Source organism: Chlorocebus sabaeus, chromosome X, assembly GCF_047675955.1.
Source record: "Chlorocebus sabaeus isolate Y175 chromosome X, mChlSab1.0.hap1, whole genome shotgun sequence".
Taxonomy (NCBI): domain Eukaryota; kingdom Metazoa; phylum Chordata; class Mammalia; order Primates; family Cercopithecidae; genus Chlorocebus; species Chlorocebus sabaeus.
Genome location: NC_132933.1, coordinates 84,563,901 through 84,582,382, shown reverse-complemented (window position 1 = coordinate 84,582,382; position 18,482 = coordinate 84,563,901). Strand labels below are relative to the sequence as shown.

Genomic DNA, 18,482 nt, shown 5'->3' with positions numbered 1-18,482 from the left:
CGCCAGCAACGGATCAAAGCTGGACAGAGAATGACTTCGACGAGATGAGAGAAGAAGGCTTCAGTCCATCAAATTTCGCAGAGCTAAAGGAGGAATTACGTACCCAGCGCAAAGAAACTAAAAATCTTGAAAAAAAAGTGGAAGAATTGATGGCTAGAGTAATTAATGCAGAGAAGCTCATAAATGAAATGAAAGAGACGAAAACCATGACACGAGAAATACGTGACAAATGCACAAGCTTCAGTAACCGACTCGATCAACTGGAAGAAAGAATGTCAGCGATTGAGGATCAAATGAATGAAATGAAGCGATAAGAGAAACCAAAAGAAAAAAGAAGAAAAAGAAATGAACAAAGCCTGCAAGAAGTATGGGATTATGTAAAAAGACGAAATCTACGTCTGATTGGGGTGCCTGAAAGTGAGGGGGAAAACGGAACCAAGTTGGAAAACACTCTTCAGGATATCATCCAGGAGAACTTCCCCAACCTAGTAGGGCAGGCCAACATTCAGATCCAGGAAATACAGAGAACGCCACAAAGATACTCCTCAAGAAGAGCAACTCCAAGACACATAATTGCCAGATTCACCAAAGTTGAAATGAAGGAAAAAATCTTAAGGGCAGCCAGAGAGAAAGGTCGAGTTACCCACAAAGGGAAGCCCATCAGGCTAACAGCAGATCTCTCGGCAGAAACTCTTCAAGCCAGAAGAGAGTGGGGGCCAATATTCAACATTCTTAAAGAAAAGAATTTTCAACCCAGAATTTCATATCCAGCCAAACTAAGTTTCATAAGTGAAGGAGAAATAAAATCCTTTACAGATAAGCAAATGCTTAGAGATTTTGTCACCACTAGGCCTGCCTTACAAGAGACCCTGAAGGAAGCACTAAACATAGAAAGGAACAACCGGTACCAGCCATTGCAAAAACATGACAAAATGTAAAGACCATCAAGGCTAGGAAGAAATTGCATCAACTAATGAGCAAAATAACCAGTTAATATCATAATGGCAGGATCAAGTTCACACATAACAATCTTAACCTTAAATGTAAATGGACTAAATGCTCCAATTAAAAGACACAGACTGGCAAACTGGATAAAGAGTCAAGACCCATCAGTCTGCTGTATTCAGGAGACCCATCTCACACGCAGAGACATACATAGGCTCAAAATAAAGGGATGGAGGAAGATTTACCAAGCAAATGGAGAACAAAAAAAAGCGGGGGTTGCAATACTAGTCTCTGATAAAACAGACTTTAAACCATCAAAGATCAAAAGAGACAAAGAAGGCCATTACATAATGGTAAAGGGATCAATTCAACAGGAAGAGCTAACTATCCTAAATATATATGCACCCAATACAGGAGCACCCAGATTCATAAAGCAAGTCCTTAGAGACTTACAAAGAGACTTAGACTCCCATACAATAATAATGGGAGACTTCAACACTCCACTGTCAACATTAGGCAGATCAACGAGACAGAAAGTTAACAAGGATATCCAGGAATTGAACTCATCTCTGCAGCAAGCAGACCTAATAGACATCTATAGAACTCTCCACCCCAAATCAACAGAATATACATTCTTCTCAGCACCACATCGTACTTACTCCAAAATTGACCACGTAATTGGAAGTAAAGCACTCCTCAGCAAATGTACAAGAACAGAAATTATAACAAACTGTCTCTCAGACCACAGTGCAATCAAACTAGAACTCAGGACTAAGAAAATCAAAACCGCTCAACTACATGGAAACTGAACAACCTGCTCCTGAATGACTACTGGGTACATAATGAAATGAAGGCAGAAATAAAGATGTTCTTTGAAACGAATGAGAACAAAGATACAACATACCAGAATCTCTGGGACACATTTAAAGCAGTGTGTAGAGGGAAATTTATAGCACTAAATGCCCACAAGAGAAAGCAGGAAAGATATAAAATTGACACTCTAACATCGCAATTAAAAGAACTAGAGAAGCAAGAGCAAACACATTTGAAAGCTTGCAGAAGGCAAGAAATAACTAAGATCAGAGCAGAACTGAAGGAGATAGAGACACAAAAAACCCTCCAAAAAATCCATGAATCCAGGAGTTGGTTTTTTGAAAAGATCAACAAAATTGACAGACCACTAGCAAGACTAATAAAGAAGAAAAGAGAGAAGAATCAAATAGACGCAATTAAAAATGATAAAGGGGATATCACCACCGACCCCACAGAAATACAAACTACCATCAGAGAATACTATAAACACCTCTACGCAAATAAACTGGAAAATCTAGAAGAAATGGATAATTTCCTGGCCACTTACACTCTTCCAAGACTAAACCAGGAAGAAGCTGAATCCCTGAATAGACCAATAGCAGGCTCTGAAATTGAGGCAATAATTAATAGCCTACCAACCAAAAAAAGTCCAGGACCAGATGGATTCACAGCTGAATTCTACCAGAGGTACAAGGAGGAGCTGGTACCATTCCTTCTGCAACTATTCCAATCAATTGAAAAAGAGGGAATCCTCCCTAACTCATTTTATGAGGCCAACATCATCCTGATACCAAAGCCTGGCAGAGACACAACAAAAAAAGAGAATTTTAGACCAATATCCCTGATGAACATCGATGCAAAAATCCTCAATAAAATACTGGCAAACCGGATTCAGCAACACATCAAAAAGCTTATCCACCACGATCAAGTGGGCTTCATCCCTGGGATGCAAGGCTGGTTCAACATTCGCAAGTCAATAAACATAATCCAGCATATAAACAGAACCAAAGACAAGAACCACATCATTATCTCAATAGATGCAGAAAAGGCTTTTGACAAAATTCAACAGCCCTTCATGCTAAAAACGCTCAATAAATTCGGTATTGATGGAACGTACCTCAAAATAATAAGAGCTATTTATGACAAACCCACAGCCAATATCATACTGAATGGGCAAAAACTGGAAAAATTCCCTTTGAAAACTGGCACAAGACAGGGATGCCCTCTCTCACCACTCCTATTCAACATAGTGTTGGAAGTTCTGGCTAGGGCAATCAGGCAAGAGAAAGAAATCAAGGGTATTCAGTTAGGAAAAGAAGAAGTCAAATTGTCCCTGTTTGCAGATGACATGATTGTATATTTAGAAAACCCCATTGTCTCAGCCCAAAATCTCCTTAAGCTGATAAGCAACTTCAGCAAAGTCTCAGGATACAAAATTAATGTGCAAAAATCACAAGCATTCTTATACACCAGTAACAGTCAAACAGAGAGCCAAATCAGGAATGAACTTCCATTCACAATTGCTTCAAAGAGAATAAAATACCTAGGAATCCAACTTACAAGGGATGTAAAGGACCTCTTCAAGGAGAACTACAAACCACTGCTCAGTGAAATAAAAGAGGACACAAACAAATGGAAGAACATACCATGCTCATGGATAGGAAGAATCAATATCGTGAAAATGGCCATACTGCCCAAGGTAATTTATAGATTCAATGCCATCCCCATCAAGCTACCAATGAGCTTCTTCACAGAATTGGAAAAAACTGCTTTAAAGTTCATATGGAACCAAAAAAGAGCCTGCATCTCCAAGACAATCCTAAGTCAAAAGAACAAAGCTGGAGGCATCACGCTACCTGACTTCAAACCATACTACAAGGCTACAGTAACCAAAACAGCATGGTACTGGTACCAAAACAGAGATATAGACCAATGGAACAGAACAGAGCCCTCAGAAATAATACCACACATCTACAGCCATCTGATCTTCGACAAACCTGAGAGAAACAAGAAATGGGGAAAGGATTCCCTATTTAATAAATGGTGCTGGGAAAATTGGCTAGCCATAAGTAGAAAGCTGAAACTGGATCCTTTCCTTACTCCTTATACAAAAATTAATTCAAGATGGATTAGAGACTTAAATGTTAGACCTAATACCATAAAAATCCTAGAGGAAAACCTAGGTAGTACCATTCAGGACATAGGCATGGGCAAAGACTTCATGTCTAAAACACCAAAAGCAACGGCAGCAAAAGCCAAAATTGACAAATGGGATCTCATTAAACTAAAGAGCTTCTGCACAGCAAAAGAAACTACCATGAGAGTGAACAGGCAACCTACAGAATGGGAGAAAATTTTTACAATCTACTCATCTGACAAAGGGCTAATATCCAGAACCTACAAAGAACTCAAACAAATTTACAAGAAAAAAACAAACAACCCCATCAAAAAGTGGGCAAAGGATATGAACAGACATTTCTCAAAAGAAGACATTCATACAGCCAACAGACACATGAAAAAATGCTCATCATCACTGGCCATCAGAGAAATGCAAATCAAAACCACAATGAGATACCATCTCACACCAGTTAGAATGGCGATCATTAAAAAGTCAGGAAACAACAGGTGCTGGAGAGGATGTGGAGAAATAGGAACACTTTTACACTGTTGGTGGGACTGTAAACTAGTTCAACCATTATGGAAAACAGTATGGCAATTCCTCAAGGATCTAGAACTAGATGTACCATATGACCCAGCCATCCCATTACTGGGTATATACCCAAAGGATTCTAAATCATGCTGCTATAAAGACACATGCACACGTATGTTTATTGCAGCACTATTCACAATAGCAAAGACTTGGAATCAACCCAAATGTCCATCAGTGACAGATTGGATTAAGAAAATGTGGCACATATACACCATGGAATACTATGCAGCCATAAAAAAGGATGAGTTTGTGTCCTTTGTAGGAACATGGATGCAGTTGGAAACCATCATTCTTAGCAAACTATCACAAGAACAGAAAACCAAACACCGCATGTTCTCAGTCATAGGTGGGAACTGAACAATGAGATCACTTGGACTCGGAAAGGGGAACATCACACACCGGGGCCTATCATGGGGAGGGGGGAGGGGGGAGGGATTGCACTGGGAGTTATACCTGATGTAAATGACGAGTTGATGGGTGCAGCACACCAACATGGCACAAGTATACATATGTAACAAACCTGCACGTTATGCACATGTACCCTACAACTTAAAGTATAATAATAATAAATAAATTTAAAAAAAAAAAAAAGAAAAAGTCTGCATGTAACTGGACCTCTGCGTTTTGAACCCATATTGTTTAAGGATCAACTATATTTAGTATTTCTTTATAATCAGTTTTATTTCTCTAGGATTAGTAATAATATCCCCTATTTCATTCCTGATTTTAGTAATTCAAGTAGTCTCATGGTCAGTCTAGCTAAGGGTTTATCAATTTTGTTTAACTTTATGAAGAACAGATGTTTGGTTTCAACGATTGTCTTGTTATTTTGACAAGGCTGCCTTATTATTGTATTCTTTTACTGTTCTCCATTTCATTTATTTCCTCTTTAGTCTTTATTATTTATTTGCTTATGTTTCTTTAGTTTGTTCATGTTTCTTTAGTTTGCTCTTGTTTTTCCAGTGTCTTAGGTTGGAAAGTTTGGTTATTGATTTGATATCTTTGTTCCTTTTAAACACAGGAATTTGAAGCTACAAATTTCCTTCCAAACACTGTTTTAGCAGCATCCCGTAAGATTTAGTATGTTGTGACTATTTTCATTCATTTCTATTCTTTCATTTTTCTCTTATTTTTTACAAGATTATCTCTTTGTTATTTTCTTTCATTAGACTATCATATGTTTAGGCATGTATCTCAAAGTTTAACTTGTTGGATGTGCATATTCATGTTTTTCACCAAATTTGCCAATTTTTTGACCATTATTTCTTTAAATATTCTTTCTTTCCCGTCTCTCTTCTTCTGAAGTTCTCATTCTGTATACGCTCTTATGCTTGATGATACCCCACAGGAATCTGAGGTTCTGTTCATTTTTCTCAATTATTATTCTTTATTTCCCTCAGATTGAATGATGTCAATTCACTTGTCTTTAAATTTGCTGATCATTTATTCTCCCAGTACAAATATGATGCTGAACCCCCAGTAGTAAGTTTTTCATTTCAGTTATTATACTGCAACTTTCAACTGCAAGTTTCAGTTGATTCCTTTAAAAAAAATCCATCTCTTTATTGATATTGTCTATTTTGTGAGATACTGTTCTCATTCATTTCTTAAGTTCTTTAGACAAGGTCTCATTGATTAATTTAAATATATTTAAATAGGTAATGAAACTCTTTGTCTAGGAAATCTAATATAAGGACTTCCTTGGGGACAGGTTCTATTAATTGCTTTTTTTCCCTTGTTAAAGGGTCATATTTTACTATTTCTTTGCATGTTTCATAATTTTTTAAAAGTTAACATTCTAACTAGTGTGACAACTTTGGAAATCAGAACTCCTCTTTCCCCAGAGGTTGTTGTTCTTGTGGTTGCTGGCTGTTTATTGGCTTCATGGACTCATTCTATAGTCTGTATTCTTTGTCATACGAAACCACTAAAGTCTCTGATCAGTAAGCTTACTGGTCAACAAGTGATTGGACAGAGATTTCTTTAAATGGTTTGAACAAATATCCCCAAGCCTTTGCTGAAGGGCTCTCTGTATTGTGGGGTGTACCTTCAACATTCAGCCAGACAGTTTGCAACTGTGCCTTAGCCTTCACTCCTCCTTGCAAAGAGCTGAAGGTCAGCCAGAAGTGGGAGACTAGAGATGTCTCAAGTCTTTCTTCTAGACAGGTACAAACGCTGGGTGTGTACAAAGCCCCTCTCACATGCATGACCTCCTAGATTTCCAGGAATACCTCACAGCTCTTTAAAGCTCTCCAAGGATAACTCATTCTCTATTTTGTCCTGTTTGGTTTGTTGTTCAGTTTCTTGTTTGCTACTTTATTCTTTTTGTTGCCTGTGGAAACTGCAGTACTAAACAACTGCCACTGATTGTTTTCAGAAAATGCCCTAGGGGCCAGGTGGGGTGGCTCACACCTGTAATCCTAGCACTCTGGGAGGCTCAGGCAGGTGGATTGCTTGAGACCAGGAGTTTGAGACCAGCCTGGCCAACGTGGAGAAACTTGTCTCTACTAAAAATACAAAAATTAGCTAGGTGTGGTGGCAGGTGCGTGTAATTCTAGCTACTCAGCAGGCTGAGGCAGGACTATCGCTTGAACTCGGGAGGCGGAGGTTTCAGTGAGTCAAGATGCCACTACCGCACTATAGCCTGGATGAGAGAGAGAGAGAGAGAGAGAGAGAGAGAGAGAGAGAGAAAGGAAGGAAGGAAGGAAGGAAGGAAGGAAGGAAGGAAGGAAGGAAGGAAGGAAGGAAGGAAGGAAGGAAGGAAGGAAAAGGAAAACGAAAGGGAAAGGGAAAGGGAAAAGGGAAAGGAAAAGGGAAGGGAAAGGAAAGGAAGGGAAGGGAAGGAAGGAAAGGGAAGGAAGGAGGGAAGGAGAAAGAAGGAAGGAAGGAAGGAAGGAAGGGAGGGAGGGAGGGAGGGAGGAAGGAGGGGAAGGGGAAGGGAAGGAAGGAAAGAAGGAAGGAGGGAAGGGGAGAGAAAAGAAGAGAAGAGAAGCAAAGGGAAGGGAAGGGAAAGGAAGGGAAAGGAAGGGAAGAGGAAAAGAAAGAAGAAAGAAAGGAAAAAGGAAGGAAAAGAAAAGAAATCAAAAAAAAAAAAAACAATCACAAGTGGGTTACAGTGACTCATGCCTTTAATCTCAGAGGCCAAGGCAGGAGGATTGCTTGAGGTCAGGAGTTCTGTCTCAAAAAAAAAAAAAAAAAAAAATGAACAAAAGAAAGAAAATGCACTGGTAAAACAACAACAACAACAATCATTTAAAGAGTAAACTCTGAGTCAGCTCAAATCACGTAAGCCCTGTGAGTGATATTTCTCAAATTTTGAGTAACTTCAAACCCATTCTACCCTCACCCATGGCTGCTAGAATGGTGGTTTGCACACACTGCATGATTATACAGACATTAGTTTTCAAAGCTACTATGGAACTGCATAAAGGAATAGGAACATGGCAAATTAAAATGTCATAGAGCTCAGTGTTTTCTCAACTATTCAGCCATTTTTATTTAATAAACATGCCTTGTTTTGTTGCAAAACTTTGGTTCATTTCCGGAGTTTTTAAAAAGTTGATTTTGGAAATTTCTGCCAGTGTCTTTGCTGCTTTTATGAAAGATCGAATTTTTGGAGGTCATTTTTCAACCATTCCCACCATGGTAACCTGGTCAGAGTTTCTTGAGCCTTACTTTCAATTAACAGACAGCTTCAGTAATTGTTAAATCACTTTAAAATTAAGTTGCTGAGTCAAGGAAAACCTCACTGCTGAATATCTGGCCTGAAAAAGCCCTATGAGTATATTTATTGCTTGATCAGAAAACTTCACATGCCTAGAGAAGCATGTGGCACAGGGCAAGAAGTATTTAGCAAAGTCAAGATAGCCTCTTGATTCTAAGATTGTAATCACTTGCTTTCTAAAAATGTTAAGACTTTTACAGATCATCTATTTTAGTCCAACTACTTCATTTTATTCATGAGAAAACTGAGGCCCAGAGATTGGAACTGATTTGTCCAAGGTCACACAGCTAGCTGAACAGTCAAAAGAGGACCCCATTTCAATGCTCTATCTACAGTCCCCAGTCATAGTGAAAGCACTATGTCACATTGTTTTTCACTGTCCCTCCAACTGGCCCCACAAATGGTGCTTTCTTCCCCAAATATCCTCATATTCACTCTCCCTTGGTCATATCTATAGCGAATCAAGAAAAGTGCAAAAGCAGACCAGGCGCGGTGGCTCACACCTGTAATCCCAGCACTTTGGGAGGCCAGGGAGGATGAATCACCTGAGGTCAGACGTTCAATACCAGCCTGGCCAACATCGTGAGACCCCGTCTCTACTAAAAATACAAAAATTAGCCGAGCATGGAGGCGGACACCTGTAATCCCAGCTACTCAGGAGGCTGAGGCAGGAGAATTGCTTGAACCCAGAAGGTAGAGGTTGCAGTGAGCCAATATTATGTCACTGCACTCCAGACTGGGGGACAAGAGCGAAACTTCATCTCAAAAAAAAAAAAAAAAAAAGAAAAAAGAAAAAGAAAAAGAAAAAAAAAGACAAAAGAAAAGGGCAAAAATGAAAGGTTTGGACAAGGGTTATTTCTGACTCAGAATCTTGAGGTCCTATAAGGCCTCTTACAGATCTATTTTTAACCAAATATCATGGATAATTAATTACAGCATCTTCTAAAAACTAACCCTGCAAACAGTTCTGTAGAATTAATGGGAAGGCAATAAAAGCTTTAGTGAGATCAGACTGTCCATTACAGAGTGTGGGAGAGAATAGTCATTAAGGAGCCAAAGTCATTAGAGTCCTTTTGCCCTCTCTTCAGGTACTAGGACTGGGGACTAAGAAAATTGGCTAAGAAATGGAAGAAAACAGCCCTGCATAACCATAACCACCAACAACACCATCATCAATAATAGCAACATGTCCTGCCACAAACACCACCACAAAGCATGGCTTAGAAAACTTACCGCAATATTCCTCAATAATGTTTAGCAGTCCAAGAATTTTCTTTTTAAAAAAGATCACAGCAAGAGAACATTATCCTTGGAAAATTTTCAAAGAAGAAATTACAAAAAGTTCAGAAAAGTGAGATGGGAAAACCAATATGGTAGATGCTTCTCACGTGTTTTATTTTTCATCATTACAATTTTAGTGATGAGAAAACTGAGGTTTAATTTAGCAAGGTCATATAAATTACAGTGTTATGTACTGTCTTCCAAAAAATTGTAAATTTCTAATAAAAATTGACAATGTGGATCAAACAGCTTAAAATTATCTATACCCTTTTACATTGTAAATTCATATCTGGGAAACCATACCTAAAACCTAATCATGGGATAGTCATGGTGGAAAACACCTGTAATCTCAACACTTTGGGAGGCCAAGGCAGGAGGATTGCTCGAACACCTGATGGCAACAAAGTGGGACCCCCATCTCTACAAAAAACAAACAAACAAACAAAAAGAACTAATTATGAATACATGGGGATAAACCTTTATATCCAAAGGTAGGCATTCAACATTATTACTGATGATGAATAATTGAAAACACATAAAATGTCCAATGATTGGGGAATTATTAAGTATGTCCACTTAATGAACTATTATTGAAGCTATTAAAAAGGAAATTACACAAAATTTTCTGAACATGACAAAATAGCTAGAGTGTAACACTATTTTAAAAAAAAAGCAGAATATAAAAATCTGTACACAACAATTGTACACAAGTATAGCTATATGCAGAAAATTGTGTTTCAACCTCCAAAAAAGCCAAGAAAAAAATACATCAAAATACTTGTGATTCTTTATGGAGTGCATACATGTGTAAATTTTAAAGTCAAAAATGAAATGATTTAAAGTCCTACTTAAAGCTGGGCATGGTGGCTTATGCCTGTAATCCCATCACTTTGGAAAGCCGAGGTGGACAGATCGCTTGAGCTCAGGAGTTCAATACCAGTCTGGGCAACATGATGAAATCCATCTCTACAAAAAAAGCTACAACAATTAGGGCCAGGCACTGTGGCTCACACCTGCAATCCCAGCACTTTGGGAGGCCGAGGCAGGTGGATCACTTGAGGTCAGGAGTTTGAGACCAGCCTGGCCGACATGGTGAAACCCCATCTCTACCAAAAACACAAAAATTAGCCAGGGGTGGTGGTGAGCACCTGTAATTCCACCTACCCAGGAGGCTGAGGCAGGAGAATCGCTTGAATCTGGGAGGTAGAGGTTGCAGTAAACTGAGATTGTGCCTCTGCACCCCAGCCTGGGTGACAGAGCAAGACTCCATCTCAAAAAAAAAAAAAAAAAAAAAAAAAAAAAAAAAAAAAAAAGCGACAAAAATTAGCCAGGTGAGGTGTGCATCCCAGCTACTCAGGAGGCTGAGATGGGAAAATCAAATGAGCCTGGGAGGTCAAGGCTGCAGTGAGCCACGATCCTGCCACTACACTCCAGCCTGGGTGACAGAGCCAGATCTTGATTTAAAAAAATAAAAAAAAATAAAAAAAAAAATAAAAAAAATCTCACTTAAGCTACTTATTAGCTATGTGATCCTGGGCAAGTTTTCTTAACCTCCATTATCCTCATTCTACCTCCTTAAAATTGCTCTGAGAACTGGATAGTGTACACAAAGCAGTAGGCACACAGTAGGTACTCAGTATATGGCAGCTAATAATAATATTTTTGTTCATTTCCATATTTTTATAATAAAGTATGTTTATATTATAATACAAAGATACCAATAAACTCAATTATTATTTTTTTTAATGAAAACTGCCTAAGATCATGTAGCCAGTAAATGAACAGGTCAGAGTCTGAACTCAGGTCCAGCCAAATCCAAGACCATGTTTCTAAATCCTACCATATCCCCATGAAGAAAAGTGAGCCAAGATATAAGGGTCGTTGCTATGGATGAAATATGGTGGCAGGAACAGGATAGAGAAGAGAGCTCAGAGTGAAAGATTACGGGAGTCCAAGAGACCTTAATGAGGGAGAAAGAGTAAATGGCAGACAGGCCTGAAGCCTGGGCCTACCAAATAATACTCCTGAGAAAATCACATTCACTTCACTAGATCTCTCAACCAATAGTCAGGAACATCTTGCAATCATTTTGTAGCACTTACTTGACCCTGACTGGCACTTAACCAGCAGTCAGTCTCCAGATCAGTCAGAAGGGAAATAAGCAAAAAGGTATAAAAAGCCCATGAGAATAGGGGGCTCTTGTTCAGCAGTCTCCTCACTCTGCATGGGTGTCATCTTCTTCACTCAAATTCCCCAGTGGAACCTCAGAGGGCCTGGGAGCTTTGAAAGGACACTGGGTTGTGCCCTGCTTTGTGAATCCCGGACCACTGAGTGTGGACCTGAGACCAGGGCTCCAGGAAAGCAGCCAGTGTTAAGAAATCCCACATCCTTCTGCGTTCTGAAAAATGGCTAGACTGCAAAGACCACCTCATATATAACATCAATCTCTATCCTTCTTCATGTCTCCCATAAGACTTTGCAGATGACCCCCTTGTTTATCTGCCTCTACAATACCCCAATTTTCTTCCATTTCTTTGAGATGTTCCTCATTAATAAAGGTTCTCCCTATGACAATAACTTCCTTAATTGTCCGGTGCATTGTTTTGGTGCTTTTTCTTTTATCGTCTGAGTTGCATAGGAAGTACTGTGAAATCAAAAGAGATGTTCAGACTTCCCTAGCTTGCATGGGCTAAACATTACCAATGTACATATTTCAGAAATTGAATGCTATACAGGAAGTTCTTAGAGAACGATCAATGTTCTTGCTTTCCATAGTATGTTTTATTAAGATTTCTCAATCTCTTTATTTGATATTCTTTTGGGTGGCTAGGGGTTGTTCAATCAATCCCCCCACCTCAGCCTCCTGAGTACCTGGGATTACAGGTATGCATCACTGAGCCCAGCTTTCCTTGATATGATTGATATATTCTTGGTATATTGTAACTATAAGCTTGCTATATTCATGGTATATTATGTCAGAATTATTATATCTGAAGACTTTTTTCTTCATAAAGGTTGTGTTTATCAATTTTTATAAATATAATATTCACTCTTCTTTGAAAATAGGGTTATGATGATTACAGATTTTTTGTAAAATATTTTTTGGATTGATTTCTTTTGTTTTAAATGCCACATAAATCCCATGTATTTTTCAGTTGCATTATTCTTCTGGTAATAAAATGTCATCAAGTCTTCCACTTTTGAAAATGACCAGTAATAAGTTGGCCACTGCCATTTTAAGTATTTTCTCATTTGTACATAGGTTTTTATGTTTTAATATGATGCTTCCCTGAAAGCATTTAGAATCAGCTCCTAGGCTCCAGTGATCCACTCACATTTGCCTTTCAAAGTACTGAGATTACAGGCATAAGGCACCGTACCCAGCCCAATTATCTCCTTCTCATGTGACTTCCAGTCATGGAGAACTAAAACCTGATGGCCCAGATCCCAAAAGAGACTTCTGATTACCTTGCGTTTTCTCTTTTCCTCAAGATGTGAGAAGAAGCCCTATGAACTCAAGCCCAATAACTTGATATAAACCTCCAAGGGCTTATCACCACAGCAGAAGGTGCATTAGGCTAGAACTTTCCCCAGAAAAACTATTGCCTGCACTAAGAAAGTCTGGCAAAATATTTGGTTCATGCATGCCCCTATATGAACGATAAGCAATATTGTGAACGTCACCAACCGCACTGACATATAAGCTTAAGAGCTTCAAGATGTATAACCAAAAGATTTTTCCCCCACCAATCTCATGAAAATCACTGAACCTTTAGAATTCAATTCCTGGCCCTTTACTTAAATACAATCTTTTATATTAGTGATTCTTTTTTCATTTTAGCCATTCCTCTTTTAAGATGCCTGACCTCCAGCCTGGGCGGCAGAGCGAGACTCCATCTCAAAAAAAAAAAAAAAAAAAAAAAAAAAAGATGCCTGACCTCCAGGACTCTAAAACAACTGACATTTGCCACCACTTCTCAAAGGATACTTCAACTGGTTTTATAGAAAACAACAACAACAACAACAACAACAACAACAACAAAAGCCCTCAAGAGACTATTTCTTAGTCCCTTCTTTATCTCAAACAAGAGGTTTATGATCTTCTGTGAGTTGTTTAGCAATGAATAATATTCACATTAAACAAAAATCAGGATTGGGGGACTGACAATGTTGAACCCTCATCTCTCAGAAACCAGTAATGGGTGGCTGATGGAACTTTCTAACTAGAAGTCTGACCTTAAATCAATCTTCTTGCCCCACAAAGGTGTTTCTTCAAATATGTTAGGATAACTGGAGTGGAAATGTGATTTACAGTCTGAGATTTAGAACATCACTTTTATTCCCCCAGGCATAAACAAACAACCCACTAAAACCCAATGGGTGACATTTTCTGGAAAAGATGTAGCAAGGTAGATGCACAGAAGAAAAGAATTACGCTATCAGGGTTCACCTGATGGATGCCATGCTCCGGTGATGACAAGACTGAAATTTGAGGTTAAAATACGAGGCCCTCTGAAGATCCTCACCAAATAATCCCCAGGTACATAGGTTGCAAACTTTAAGGAGGTATATTCACTCTTAAGTGCCAGCCTGTACTTGCACAACCCTGAGAGTAAGTGCCTCCTTATATCTGAACCCTAGCCACCTGCCTTGTTTCACCTTAACCCTGGAACTGACTCAGATATCACTTCTCTGAGAAGGCTTCCTTGTTTATTCTCCCCATCATCCTGTCCCCCAACACGTATACACACCAGTCTGAATTAGGGGCTACCATGTGCTGACCTCTACCGTAGTTCTTATCACATTGTGTTGCTGTTGTCTATTTACTTGTCTGCCTCCTTTAATGGACTATGAGCACCTTGAGGGAAGTAAGATGTGTTCTATGTCTCTGAATCCCTTATTTATGTCATTTAGTGGACACGCTCTACCTATTTACTAATGAATAAAAATACATATAAGGGATCCTGAGAAAAGAGTAAGCTGGCCAGGTGCGGTGGTTCATGCCTGTAATCCTAGCACTTTGTGAGGCCAGGGCAGGTGGATCACCTGAGGTCAGGAGTTCGAGGCCAGCCGGGCCAACATGGTGAAACCCAGTCTCTACTAAAAATAAAAAAGTCGCCAGGCATAGTGACACATGCCTGTAATCCCAGCTACTCGGGAGGCCAAGGCAGGAGAATCTCTTGAACCCGGGAGGCAGAGGTTGCAGTGAGTCGAGATCACGCCACTGCACTCCAGCCTGGGTGACAAGAGTGAGACTCCATCACAAAAAAAAAAAAAAAAAAAAAAGTAAGCAGATTCTCTTAAGCCTATGTGGAAAACGAGCCTCTTTCTAGTTCATGGTGCTATGGTGACATTGCAAGCCATTTGCCTATGCTAAAACCTGTATGATTGGGAAGTCCATGAGGACAAGCTTTATAGCAGATGCTCAATAAAATGTTATTGAATGAATCAATTGGGCCTTAGGAGATTCAGGTTCTAGTGGCAAATCTGGTACTATGTAGCTGTGTGGGAACTTCAACAATCATGTCCCTACCTCTGGATCTCGGTTTCTCCACTTGTTGAATTGAGGGATAAACTTGCTACTATTCTGTCTCTCTTTATCTTATTAGTTTATATAAAGTGCTTACAATGACACCTGCTATTTGGGAGCACTCTAAAAGTGTCTGCTTCTCTCGTTTAATCTACAAATCCCATTTTTCAAGCAAATTCTTACATGAAAGCCCAATATAAACCGCTGTTTCATTTGATCATGAAAGATGAGAGACACTAAAGATCCAAGGAGGACAGTTTGGAAAAGTTTGAGATCTGTCCTGGGGTTACAAAATGCTCGCTGATGTTATAAAGACTATGTAAAAATCAAGGCCCTGGGCTCTGCTATAGAGATTCTGATTCTTTAGGTATAAGGTAGGTCCTGTGACGGGATAAAAAAGATCCTCAGGTGACTTGGATATGAAGTTATATGAGAAATAATGAACTAAATACTATTTAAGGTCCCTGCCAACACGGACATTTTACAATCCTGCATTTTCCTTTGGTTAATTTGGGAAATATATAATTTCAAACCAACACTGTTTTCCACAAATTACCTTCTACAATGTTCCTAGTAGAGTCAATAACAATGCATTATTATTGAGCACCAGCTATATGCCAGACACTGAGCTAAATGATTTACAGACACTCTCTGATATAAGTATTATCTGATTTGCTCCTCATGACCTTGTGAGGTGGATTATACTCCCCCACTATACTGATGAGGGAAACAGATGCTCAACAAGCTCAATTAATGTTGCCAAGATCCCATAGCTAACAAATAAAACTCAAATCTAAGGAGACCCAAGACTTCTTAGACACCGGGGATTTCCTTTGGTTACAGAGACATAGAGGTAAAGACAAGGCAATGCCAATTGAAGGCATAGATATCTAACTCTAAAGCAGTGAACGAAGTCACGGTCAGATCAATGACACATGGCCTCCCACTTGTCCCTGTTAGACACAAACTATTCACGGTAAGTCCTAGAGCAGATCATCAGGGACAGGAACTCTTCAGAATCCTCAGGCTTTCTCCATGGGCTCTAGGAAGCACTGTCATTTCTGCTAAATAACGAGCACCTACAATGAGGTCAATGCTACTGAGTGACCTTTTGGAGCCAATAATGAAAAATTTTTAATGAGAAGGCCCTCTGCACATATAATGTGAAATCCAAAAGGGTATCACAATTCCATCCAAAGTGGCTTTAAGCAATTTTTTTTCCAGTGAAGCAAGATGTGTTGACTCAGGGCCAGCAGTATTGGCAATAGGAGGGCATGGCACATTCTGCATTCTCAGCTTCCAAAGCAACTGCTCTTTCCTAACAATAGCCTCCCAGTAGGGTCCCCAAGACTTTTTCTCAAAGCCTCCAGAGAGCCTCAGCCTCAGCTGTTTGAGTACTGGCTCTTCCTCTCACTACCACCACAATTCCCAGCTTTCGAAAAGAGATTCAACGAGGACAATGACCATGACAGGCCAATGAATTTTCAAAACCTCTCTTAAGTCCTCAATAACGAAAGTCAGTTCATTAAGTCAGCATCCCTAAAAACAGTGGTCAAATGATAAGTAGGAGCTTCTGAAATTGGCAGGCAAATTATCACTGAGTTAAAGAGTTATTATAAATCATACATTAAGCAGCAAAAAGGTCGGGCACTGTGGCTCATGCCTGTAATCTCAACACTTTGGAGGCCAAGGTGGGTTGGATCACTTGAGGTCAGGTGTTTGAGACCAGCCTGGCCAACATGATGAAACCATGTCTCTATTAAAAATACAAGAGTTAGCCAGGCATGGTGGCGAGTGCTTATAATCACAGCTACTCGGAAGGCTCAGGCAGGAGAATCAGTTGAACCCAGGAGGCAGAGGCTGCAGTGAGCCCACTGATCTCTAGCCTTGGGGGACAGAGCGAGACTCCATCTAAAAAAAAAAAAAAGACCGAGTGTGGTGGCTGATGCCTGTAATCACAGAGCTTTGGGAGACCAAGGTGGTGGGAGGATAGCTTGAGCCCAGGAGTTCAAGACCAGTCTGGGTAAACAGAGCAAGACCCTGTCTTTCTTTCTTTTTTAAAAAAGCAGCAAAGATGTCATAATCAGCAGCTCTGATGGAGTCCCACAGACCCCCACAGGAACCTGGCATCACCAAGGAGTCATTTTTCTTTTGTTTATAAGTCATTATGCTCAGGCTCACACACCTTTTTTTCTGCATAGCACTCATTGACATTTGCAGTGAGGTTCATGGGGTTAAGAGAATTAAGGCTCAAAGTTCAACATAAAGGAAGACATGAGAAAAGTCTCAGATCTGTCGGTGGCTTTGGTATAAATGGGCACCTGTTCAAAATCAGACCCTCATACCAGAAAAAGGAGCCATTTATGTAATTTCATGTACCATGTATCTCCCAATCTTCCAACTGATAGGCAAGTAGCAGTTATTTTTTAAAAGAAGTACAAAATTATTTTACATTAATAATCATGTTGAAATACCTAACGTTCATTTAAACGCTGTGCACACTGGGCATTATCTCATCCCCATTTTACAAGATCAGAAAAATTAACACTTAGAGAGGTGAAGTTACTTGCCAAGGTTACAGAGCTATTAAGATGTAGAGGTAGAGTTCAAACTTGGGTTACTTGATTCCAGAGTCCATAATGTTAACTTTTAAATAAGTCATGCACTTGGACCCGGATAGACTTACTGAAGTAAAATAAAATGGAGTGAATAAGAAAATAATACAAATACAAATATCTGACTCACTAGTTACATAGTCACATTTAACCAGAACGGTCACCAATCTAAATCTAAAAAATGTTCACTGAAACATTACTTATAATAGTAAAAAATTGAAATAAGCTATATTTCCAAGAATAGCTAAATATTAAATGAAGTATAGCTCTCGTAATAATGAAATTTGAATGTATCCATTATTCATTTACCAACATTTCATTGAACATCTACTATATGTCAGGCACTCCTTTATGTGCTGGGAAAACAGCAGTGAACAAAACAAGGCCATACAAACCACACATAAAACTTGCGAAAAATTTTAAATTACATGGGAAAATGCTTATAATAAAGTATCCGGTTAGAAAGATAGTATTATATATTTAATATGAACTATACTGCATACAAAGAAAACAGATATATGTAGAGAAAAAGACTTAAAGGATAATACAAAAGTATGTCTAATATGCTATTTCTGTGCAGGAATATCTTCCTATCATAAGTAACTTATACTTTTATATATTATTAAAACTGACTACAATAGGCATTTATTAAAAATAATACATTTTCACATTTTAGTTCCAGGGCTAATAAATATAACTGTGTTACTAACTTGTTCCAGTAACAATAGATCATTCATAATAGCTCTTTGGTTCAGTGTTCTCATCTAGCAAATGCTCTACACTAACCCTTTAACTCAGGAATCAGCAAACTTTTTCTTAAACAGCCAGAAGATAACTATTTTAGGCTTTGAGGACCATCCAGTG

At 39.0% G+C, this 18,482-nt stretch overlaps 1 protein-coding gene across 4 annotated transcripts in view; it reads right to left on the bottom strand.

The window, feature by feature from the left end:
* Positions 1–18,482, bottom strand: part of OPHN1 (oligophrenin 1) — a 374,614-nt gene that overhangs the window by 227,209 nt on the left and 128,923 nt on the right. The gene's annotated exons all lie outside the window — the stretch shown is intronic.